Source organism: Hippocampus comes, unplaced genomic scaffold (assembly GCF_001891065.2).
Source record: "Hippocampus comes isolate QL1 unplaced genomic scaffold, H_comes_QL1_v1.1 scaffold84, whole genome shotgun sequence".
NCBI lineage: Eukaryota > Metazoa > Chordata > Actinopteri > Syngnathiformes > Syngnathidae > Hippocampus > Hippocampus comes.
The window spans coordinates 553,074-564,124 of NW_017805144.1; the positions used below are offsets into that span (position 1 = coordinate 553,074).

Sequence of the window (11,051 nt, forward strand, 5' to 3'; positions counted from 1 at the left end):
CGTGGCGTGCACGCTGCACCTTGTGGATCAACGCGAGAACAGCTGAGGCGACACCGAGGGAGGAGGTGTGCCGAATCCAAGAAGTCGGAGAGGAGTAGACTTCTGCGCCGCATAGAAAGGGAACGGCGTCCCAGCACGGCTAACACGGACAGCATCAAGAGGTAGTCGCTGCTATTCTGATGCTACCGCAGAGCTGAAAAAGGTGGCGAGCCGCGGCGAAAAGAGGGCAGGTAAAGGGACACGTTTCTACTTTTATACGCTGGTGGGTGGATTGTTTTGTAGTTACTGTGACTCGCATCACGGTGACGCATAGCATCCCGCACCGAGTGACGTTAAGACGATGATGTGAAACATGACAACAGCACATAGTGCTGCGGATCGAGTCGTTTGATTTCCGGACACGGTATATATGCCAGTGTACTGCTTACCCCCACTCCCCGTGCATCCGCTGGATCATGCTGCGGTTTGGGGAGGTTTTTTTTTTTTGCTGCTCTGCGCAAACTGTAGTGACATGTTCCAAAGTCCACTGAAATGACTGGGCCTTGCCGAGCCGTCCAGAGCCTGGCGGATGGATGTGTGATGTAAGGATATAAGTAGGTGTCATTGCAGATGATGTGCGAACCGGGACAGTGAAACAGCTATGAAATTGTATTTGTTTGTTTCCCCCCCCCCCAAGGTTGCAGCTTGGGATGCACAGGGCCTGCCAGAACTGTCTCGCTGCACCACGTCGTATTGAATGGAAAAAGGGCAAGCTAGTTACAGTATATTGGTTTTGCATCATGTCTCAACTCATGGACACACGACTGTATATTGCTTAAAGGGGGCGATGTGTGTATGGACTCTGCAGTAGATTTGCACAATGACCTTGAAATTAAGCGGCAACCGTTGCCACAAAATGAGTACAAGTCACATGTACAGTACTGCAGTTAATGTGTTCAAGCTCTAGGGCCCGTGATTGACAGTGACAGGTAGAGAAAATTTGAAATTCACATGATCAAAGTGAGCGGCCTGGTGATCCACCACGATTGGTGAATCAGTCGGACATAGAAAATTCAGTTCTCATGGCCATGAAAACCTGTTACATTCATGTTATCCCCTTGAATGAAGTCCGATGTCATAGTTCAGGCTTCAAATGTATTTAAGAAGAATTATACAGTCTCCAAAGGTTGTGACATGTTTTTCAATGATCCTGCATCTATATAAAAAGGCCAACTTATTGACAGGTGTAATGAGAGCTGTAGTAAGATTGAACTTAGGTATCTGTTTGTGTTCACCACATAAAGATCTGCGACACCAAAGGAAACATTGCATTGTCTTTCAAGATGTGCCTAAAGGTTGCACGTTGTTAAAAGTATAGCAGTCTGTTTAAAACCAAAATAAATACATAAAAATAATTTGTTACTTTACAATGCAGGCGGCCCGGTGGTCCAGTGATTAGCGCGTCAACCTCACATTGCAGAGGTACCGGGTTCAATTCCAGCTCTGGCCTCCCTTTGTGGAGTTTGCATGTTCTCCCCGGGCCTGCGTGGGTTTTCTCCGGGTACTACATTTTCCAAAAACATGCATGGCAGGCTGATTGTACTCTCAATTGTCCCAAGGTGTGAGCGTGAGTGTAGATGGTTGTTCGTCTCTGTGTGCCCTGCAATTGGCTGGCAACCGGTTCAGGGTGTACACCGTCGACTGCCCAAAGACGGCTGGGATAGGCTCCAGCACCACCCGCAACACTTGTGAGGATAAATGGATGGATGGATGGATACTTTACAACAGGGGTCCCCAACTGCCGGTCCGCGGACCGGTACCGGTCCGCCGGGCATTTGGTACCGGGCCGCACAGAAAGAACTTGCTTTAATTCCGTTTTATTTATTTCGGAATACGAAAGATGTTTTATTTTGAAAAACTACCGGAATCTCCGTTACATCCGTCTGTGTCACACTTGACACACGTCAAGCCACGCTTCTCCGTCACGTGACCGATTTCTTCAAAACAAAACGCAGGAGCTGGCAAAATGAGTAAAAAAAAACTGCTGGAGATCGCAAATGACGGTGGCCTTAAAAGTACGTTCGAGACAACTGGATTAAAGTTATGGCTAAATACTCTGAGATCACCACAATAGCACTGTTGCTATTTCCGACATCCTACCTGTGTGAGGCGGGGGTTTTCTGCAGCAACGGCGACTAAAACAAAATTACGAAGTAGACTGGACATGAAACACCAACTTGAGGGGTGTGTTTATTATTATATTTCGAAAACGCCACAGTTTTCATGCAGCTCATACCATATTATTTTGTTGTATTATTTCCGCCACACCTTACATGACGGTCCCTGAAAATATTGTCTGACATAAACCGGTCCGTGGGGCAAAAAAGGTTGGGGGCCCCTGCTTTACAATGCTCATGCAGCGGTGCAATGTATAGTTTGTCCTCAAGTAGTACACATCTGAAGGCTGCTTCATCAACATGTATTCTTGAGAGAGCTACTGAACAAGTTATTGTGGGCTTTCAATGGCAACATGGATGGAGAAATGAGGTGATGTAGCAAAAGGGGTTTGACTATCTTAAAGCTACTTTGTGAGAAGGCCGTTTGCAATGCATAGTTGGAATTGTTGCTTTTTGTGTTGCTTTTTGTGTAAAAGTGTTTTATATATATATATATATATATATATATATATTGCGGCCCTATTATCTGAACTGCTTCATCTTCACGAAGGCCGCGGGCGTGCTGGAGCCGATCCCGACTGTCTTCGGGCAGTAGGCGTGGTGCTCCCTGAACTGATTGCCAACCAATCGCAGGGAACACACAGACGAACAACCTTTTGCACTCATAATCTCACCTAGGGACAATTTAGAGCACAGGTATCAAAGTCAATGCCCGGGGGCCAGATCCGGCCCGCCACATCATTTTATGTGGCCCACGAAAGCAAATCATGTGTGTCAACTTCCATGATGCTTGCTAAAAATCTGTACCAAAATGTCAAATTGTCACGTGTAATAAATAACCTTGAGCTTTTACAATAATTTTGTTTTCCAGTTAACACTCACTCAAACAATAATTGAACAAAATATAGTTGATTTGACTAATTTCAAAACTGGTAATCCATCAATTTGCTGTGTACAAGTAATAATATCTCAACATTTATTTAGTTTCACTGTTGTAATGACCCACGAGGGAAGACGTAGCCCTAAAGTGTCCCGCGACAAAAATGAATTTGACACCCCTGATTTAGAGTGTTCCATTTACCTACAATGCATGATTTTGGGAATGTGGGAGGAAACCGGAATACCCGGAGAAAACCCACACCTCACAACACACCGCACCGTCACCGCATCACCATCTTGGGAGCACGCGCTGCAAAGTCAGCGGATTTCAGGGGTCCAGTGAGTGAGGTTTTTCACTAACGTACACTCACACAGCCCAAGCTGGCATCATTTACACTGGGTTAGCGCTGTTGCTCGCATGTAGCAGCTCAGCGTTTCACTCTTGGCATGAATCGATTTACAGTCAATGCAACCGTTACAGTAACGTCAAAGTTTGGTTATTCTTGGTTTGAGTGGTTATGCTTTGAGAGGGATGGGCACATGAAAATATTGAATTATTATGACATTTTCATGCTAAATCTGGCTCTGCACACAATTTTCTTCCTCATGGGAGGTCGTTTTCTCCCTCCACTTAGCACTTACTCATTTGGGAACCATCTCTTGATAAATAACCACATCATATCAAATTAAAAACGTTGATGCATTTGTACCTAAGTTCAACATGAACTTTTGAAAACAAGGAGAATTATTACACCACGAGATTTCAAATCACTTATAAAAATAGCTGTTAAGCATTTAATGGTTGAGAGATGGAGAAAAGAAGACACACTCTTTCATGTGACTAGATGAAATACACATTATACTCACTCATATGGCTTACATTCACAATACAGTACAGGCAAGAGTAGTTTACATCAGTAACTGTTCAAGCATTTTTTTCTGTGTGGATTTTTACCCCATGAATTGGTGATGCTGTCAGTGAAGTTTTCATATTACGATGAAGTGAATTGTTGGGGTGGTCAGGCTCTGTTTGGCTTAATAACATCAGTAAGGCTTCACTGGTGGACTTCTGTACCAAAGTTAATTTTATGACTTGGTCATCAGACACGTCAGGCTTCAATTTGTTACATTTCTAAACAAAAAAGAAGAAGAAAGCATTGCAGACAAGCAGCTAAAGCGACAGCTCCAAATGCCCTTGACAGGGAAATGTGAGCCTTAGGTGTCAAGTTTCAGTAGTTTGACTCTCATGAATGACTGGACAGGAAGGCAAGAGGAGTGAGAATGTATACTGTACAAGTTCTTTAAAAAAATATAGGTTTAAAACAGACATTACAAAAGCAAATAAAAGCGACATTTTGCCCACTTTGTAATTTATTTGTGTTTTTGAATCCATGTATTGATGAATAGAATACAGAATACACAATTCCTCTATCATTCTTGCGCTTTTGTTTTTCGGCATGAGAATTAGTTTTCTGTTTATCGGGCCCTTGAAGATTTACGCTATTGTCTTTTACATGTCAAAGTTTAATAGCATTTAATTCAAAGCCAAAAGGGCATGTATTCGGACAAATACAACGCTTAACTGTGTTATAATTACTTCAAGCTTGTTCAAATCCCGTTTGCTTTCATGTTGTTTTATTGTTCAGTGCAGATTTTTGCCAGAGGAGGTCAGTATTGTAAAACAAAGTACAAGCAATACATTTTTTTTCATACGCAGCATCGGAAAGTGTATGGGAGCCAAAAACATCAGTGAATTTTGACACTGAAACATACTGGCACTGGAAAAGCTTCCTGTGATCTGTAATGATGGCTTTTATGCATGTCTTCAGATTTCTCGTACATTTCTGTCTTGTTTTTTTCAGTTACAGTGCTTTTATTTTTTTTCCAGTGTTGGTGTTTTTCCTGCTTTGCCAGACCTCCGCTTGGATGCCAAAAGCCTGCCATTAAGTTGAAAGCCCCAAAAAGAAAATTCAATGTGAAAACTAGTGTTGAAATTCAAGCATCCAGACCTTATTGAAACCAGCTGTCATTGTGTCTTGGTATGTTGAAAACCTGCCACAACACTGAAATGAAACCTTTTCCTAAAATGAATGTTTAGTTAAAATACTGTAGTATCCCTCAGTGTATTGGCAAAAATATGTTTAGTTGTAAATCTCATTACAAATCTCTACGTTTGTTTCTGGCGTCCCAAGCCTATTTTAATTGAACCCTTTCATGCATCAATAATGATAACCTGTAACCTGACATGTTAAACTGTCCACTGTAGTAACCGCTGTCTCTGAAAGGGTTAATATGGCCACAATATTTTCTGTAGTTAGTTGAAATCAGATGAGCTGTAGATGATAATTGTCATTACAAATGCTGTCCTTGTACGATGTAAAGGGTATAAAACCAATGCCCTTTGTTTGGTTTTGTTTTTTTTCATATTGGGGTCCTTGGGTTGTGCGCAGAAACATAGTCACACTCAAGTCCGTCAGGGATTTTGTGAATTTAGGCCGGTGACATGAGCTGGAGTCATAAGTGGTGAGGCACTGTTTCCTCTGGAGACGGATATACAAATATGAATCTAAAATAGAGGATGCATTTCAATGTTTGAAAAAAAAAGAGAAACATTTGCTTTCGAAAGCTTCTAATTCTGCCTCAATAATTCCACACTGGTCACAATGCGATAGCAAGAAAAGATTCTTCAGTAGAAGGCCAAGTTCATTGTTGTTGTTTTTTGCGCTGATCCTTCTTGAGAATTCTTTTGAAGTCTCTCTGACAATGAAAAAGCATTTCATTTTACATTTGATATTTATGTTGTGAAAATCCAAATTATAAGCTTGCCCACAACTGAATTTTGACCTTAGGTCATCGCTCATGCTCGAACAATGGTGCTAAGCGCTCAGCTAGTCAGCGAATTACCTCTGATTTTAAGACAGTGGCGCCCAATACGTCGATCGCGATCGACCGGGAGCCATCTGACTGCTTCCAAGTCGTGGGGGGCAAAATTCAGTTGTCATCTGACTGGTTGCCCTGTATGTCAATCAAGTAACAGGAATGATGATAGGCTGACATCGTAAATTCTGTTATACTTAGTGCCGTTTTTCAAATGGCAGCGCCACCACCGAGGTGTTTTCGACGCTTTTCATGGGAAAGCCCAGGACCCCCATTGAACCAGCCAAATAGCTGCATGAGGCTTCGCAGCCGTGGGTTGGCCACCCCTGGGCTGCAGCATTGCCCGCGACCCTTGTGAGGATAAGCGGATCAAAAAAATTGGGTGGATGGATGGATGGATGTTTCGCAAACCACAAACTAAGATGATAATTAATTAATGTGGCCACCTGAGTCATTCATTCCAGAACAGACCCGCCAGCATCATGCCTCCTAACAGTTGCAACTGTTAACTCCACGCTTCTGTTGTTACATGAGCTGCACCTACAAGTGCTTCATTTTTTGTTCTTCATCAGCCACAATTCATACGGCCAATAATGTGCTGTATTATTTTGGGGAGGGAAGCGCTGGGGAAGGGCAATCGTATGGTGCTGGCTGGCTGCCAGGTATTGAGAATAAGTAGAATACGAAGAGATCACAGGGCTGGATGGAGGCAGGGAACCATTCCGGAGTTTGCTGCTGCCCCAGGCAACAGCCTCCACTGAGACGACCACTGAGATGAATACATGCATTTTATGGCATTGAACCCGCCCCCACCCCCCCAAACAAAAAAAGCCAGGTTACAGATAGATTGGTTCCACATTTGCTCTACAACACATTTTTAATCTTTAGAATTCAAAATACACAAATGAGAAAACAAATGTGTGGTAACTAGTTTCAGTTTTACAAAAATATTTTTCGACATTGTATATTTTCATTGACATTTACATATGAATGAAATCAGTCAACTGTGTTGCCCGGCTGCTTTCTGTTGTCCAGCTGAGGGCAGCAGAGAACTGTTGAAAAAGTGCATATTAAAGTTGACTGCAGAGATGTTGAATGTTGGATTGTTGTTGTCACTTTCGGTTTATCCCATCAGGGGTCGCCACAGCGAGTGACTCACATGATTTTTTTTTGCCACAGTTTTTACACTGATTGGCTTTCCTGACACAGCCCACACGTTTTTTTAAATTTTTTTTATCTGAACTTGTGATGGGCAGGAATCAGAAACAGCATGTTATGCTATACTAAATAAGCGAGTAATATACCTTATAAGGGCGGCCCGGTGATTGACTGGTTAGGGCATCGGGCTCACAGTGCAGAGGTGCAGGGTTCAATTCCGGCTCCGGCCTTCCTGTGTGAAGTTTGCATGTTCTCCCCATGCCTGCGTGGCTTTCCTCCGGGTACTCCGGTTTCCTCCCACATTCCAAAAACATGCGTGGCAGGGTGATGGAACACTCTAAATTGTCCTTAAGTGTGAGTGTGGATGGTTGCCCTGCGATTGGCTGGTAACCGGTTCAGGGTGTCCCCCGCCTACTGCTCAAAGACCGCTGGGATAGGCTCCAGTATGCCCCACGACCCTTGTGAGTAGAAGCCGATCAGAAAATAGATGGATGGATATACTTGATAAATTCAGTCTTAAATAGATCACAGGATGGATCACACTAATCTTTGAATGCTTTCTTTTCCAAAAGAGATCTCTGATAAATAACTAGCTTTGAGGACAATAAAACATAGTTTTTTACTGATCCCATGGTGACTTCGCATGAAATTTAAAAATCTTCTCTACTCTCTCTATTCTATCCAATTTTGATAGCATCCCGCTTGTCGTCATTCGAGTTGTGAGTAACTGAACCTCAGCAGAGCCCAGTTTACCTCAGCTGAAAGGCAACTCATTTTTACATTGAAATAATATTCATACAATTTACAAATGTGTTGATTGTTTTGGTTTTTGATAAGTAACTCTCAATATTGTTATTTATTTAGATTCATATATCATATTGGATCTTTATAGATGAATAACATCCAATTATTTGAAGTTCCTGTTCCTTCTATAAATGTGGCGGCATGCAACATGCTCACTGGGTGGGATCCAGATTTTAATATCCGCAGACAAAGCAGCGATGAGGAAATCCTGGCGGTATACAAAGGTCGCAACTCTGTTCAGATGATGCGCCCTGACAAAACTCTAACAACAATTTGGCCACGGGCTACTTTCTAAATCGAGCTGCAGTTGTAGTTGAGATTAAAATATATGCAGGAGATCAGATCCACTGAGACAAAGCATCTTATTTGGTCAACAGCTGCTCGTCGGACAGATGTTGTCAGAATAATTTTAAAAGTTTTTTTTTGTTTTTTTTTGTACTGATTGTCTCATCTATTTTCTGTTTTGTCTTGCTATTGACATGCAGTATTTCAGGTTAGTGCATTGCCCCGTTCGACAAGATTTATGTCACATGGCTCTTAGTTGTGCAGATGTCTCAAAAATAACAAATGAGCTTAGCGCTATCATACAGTTCACCAATAACTTTTCCCTTTTTTCATCCTACCATGAAAAAGACTGCTACGAGAAGACTAATAGATAGATTTGTGTTTGGCACCACAGCTGTAACTCATTCCAAATGCTGCATTACAGTATAAATCAAGGGTTAGATATGACACATTGACCTTCTCCGATCTAATAAGCCCAGGGAAAAGTGCAGCTTTTACTTGAGATGACTGAGTGTTAAACACCATAGCAGTCTCTTTAACCCATGTGCTGCAGTCGATGTAAATAAGTTTATACAACGCAACATACAATTTTACAAAAATTGTAAAAGTATTATTCCTGAATATTTATTTCACTTTCAACCACTCGACATGTTCAGTGGCATCAGTGCTATACATACACATATAGTTCTTATTGTTTTCTTTGTATTTTTGCCCTCTATGGACAATAAAAGCGGTATTGTGCTATGACCAAAACATAAATATAAATCTATATAAATAAAACATGAATTGGAATATTTCATATCACACAAATTTATGCTTTGTCTTTGATTTAAAGATGACAATACGCAAGAATCTACAAAAATTGTAGAAATTGTAACATATGGGGTAACCCATGTGTTACGAAAATCGTAGAAACTGTAACACAAGGTTAATTTGTTGGCTTCTTTTGCTATTATTATGCTTTCTGCTATTTTGGGGTCGTGTTCCCTAATAAATCAAACCAGAGTGAACTGAATGCTTGTAGCATTCAGAGGATATGTGGCCATCAACATGGTTACTTCAGTTGGATTGCTTTTTAGATCCCTTACCTAATAACTCCTGCTATTATATTTTGGAACAGATAACGCATGGTTTTTATTCATTTTTTTTTCTCCAAACCGCAATAGTGCAATATTCGAGGAATATTTACTGTACATCGAAGGTAACCTGATGTTATTTACTTTTTTTCTGAATGAGCCATTGTGAAGCTTGGAGCCTGTGCCAAAGATTGACGCCTAAAGGGTTGCTCCCGCCATATATCCCATCTGTCACCCTAACAGTTTTTTTTTTCTTCTAAAGCGGATGGACTATGGCATGCTAGAGCGTTGGAGCCTCTGAGTAACAAAAGTCATTCTTCAACATGAAGAACCGCCATAACCAGTTTACAAAGGGTTGCATGTTGGCTGCATTTGCCTGCAGCCGGTCACGCTCATTTCTGACTAGATTTTATATATTTTATATTTTATGCTTTATTGATCAACTTTACTCCATCTATGGAGTGGTTGGTGTATTAACCCCTTCATGCACCCTGTGACCTGATGACATAAGCTGTCCACTGTAGTGACTACTATCCCTGAAAGGGTTTTTAGATGAGAAGTTTAGTTGGAAGTCACACATTAAACAAACCACCACCCTGTCAATTACCTTCTAAAGGGCAATATATATTATGATATTAAATGTTTATGTGATTGAGAATTGTGATACTACATGACCAGCTGTGAGCTATGAGCATTTGTCATGTCAAAAACATGAATGGCAGTCTGATTGAACCCTCTTTTGTTCCTACATGTGAGTGTGAGCGCGGATGGTTGTTCGTCTCTGTGTGCCCTGCGATTGGCTGACAACCGATTCCATACCGAACCCAACCAGTTCATATGCACATTCATCGAACCCTTCATTACTGAAAAAGAAAAATTCAAGAACTGTTCCTTCAGTTTTGCCGGTGCGAGACTAAAGTTCCTCAACTTGGCATGACAAATGAGGCAGATAGGATGCTGAGTCCCATCACGTTCCGTGATGCATGTGAATCCATGTGGTACATATTCGTCCGACCACGTTTTTTTTTTTTTTTTTTGCTCGACATAGCACGTATTAAAATATTCTAAAAAAAAATCTTATGACGTCCTATCACAGTCAGTCACACGTTGACTACTGAGCGAACTAAATTTCCCGCACCACTGACAAACAATGTAATGTGATCATGTACAGCCAGTGATGACCAAGTGGACTTGTCGTAACTAATTGACATGTAGAGTCGGGTGTGTCTTAACCTCCATGGCAGAAGCTCCATTGAACCCCTGAGACCGATTCACCAAACCTCTGGGGTTCGATCGAACGCAGGTTAAGAACCACTGCCCAAGAGCACATGGAGTGAATGAAGCATTGTGCAAGGCATGGGCGTCATTAGGCCTATTTTAGGGAGGCTTCAGCCTCCCTAAAAATGTCTTTAGCCCCCCTAAATAATTTCATTGCATTATTTAAAAAAAATTATTTATTTTTCCTCCTGTACTTTTGCTAATATATTGCATCAAATTCAATGTAATGTGGCCATTTTAAATTATATTTCGATAACCTGCCATTATTGTAATATTAATCTCCCAGGATTCCTGAACGCAACAGGTGTTGCGTTAGCATTTGACGTGTCTGTCACCATCTCCACATCAAATGCTAACGCAACAACTGACAGTTCATTGCCGAAAGTCAGGTTGAGTAGACAGCATGGATATTCGACAGTTTTTTAGAAAGGTAAATTAAGTATTCAATGCATCCATGCTGGTAAAACTAGTGACTATAGTCCGCTAAAATATCTCCAGTAACAGCAGAAACTGCACTGTAACAAGTGTTCACTTTTGG

At 41.5% G+C, this 11,051-nt stretch overlaps 1 protein-coding gene across 1 annotated transcript in view; it reads left to right on the forward strand.

Annotated features, from left to right (window-relative positions):
- The first annotated feature begins 40 nt into the window (after positions 1-40).
- nfasca (neurofascin homolog (chicken) a) overlaps positions 41-11,051 on the forward strand; it is a 123,419-nt gene continuing 112,408 nt past the window's right edge. Inside the window, exon 1 of the mRNA XM_019867633.1 lies at positions 41-230. The gene's annotated coding sequence lies outside the window, so the exon portion shown is untranslated. The remainder of the gene's footprint in view (positions 231-11,051) is intronic.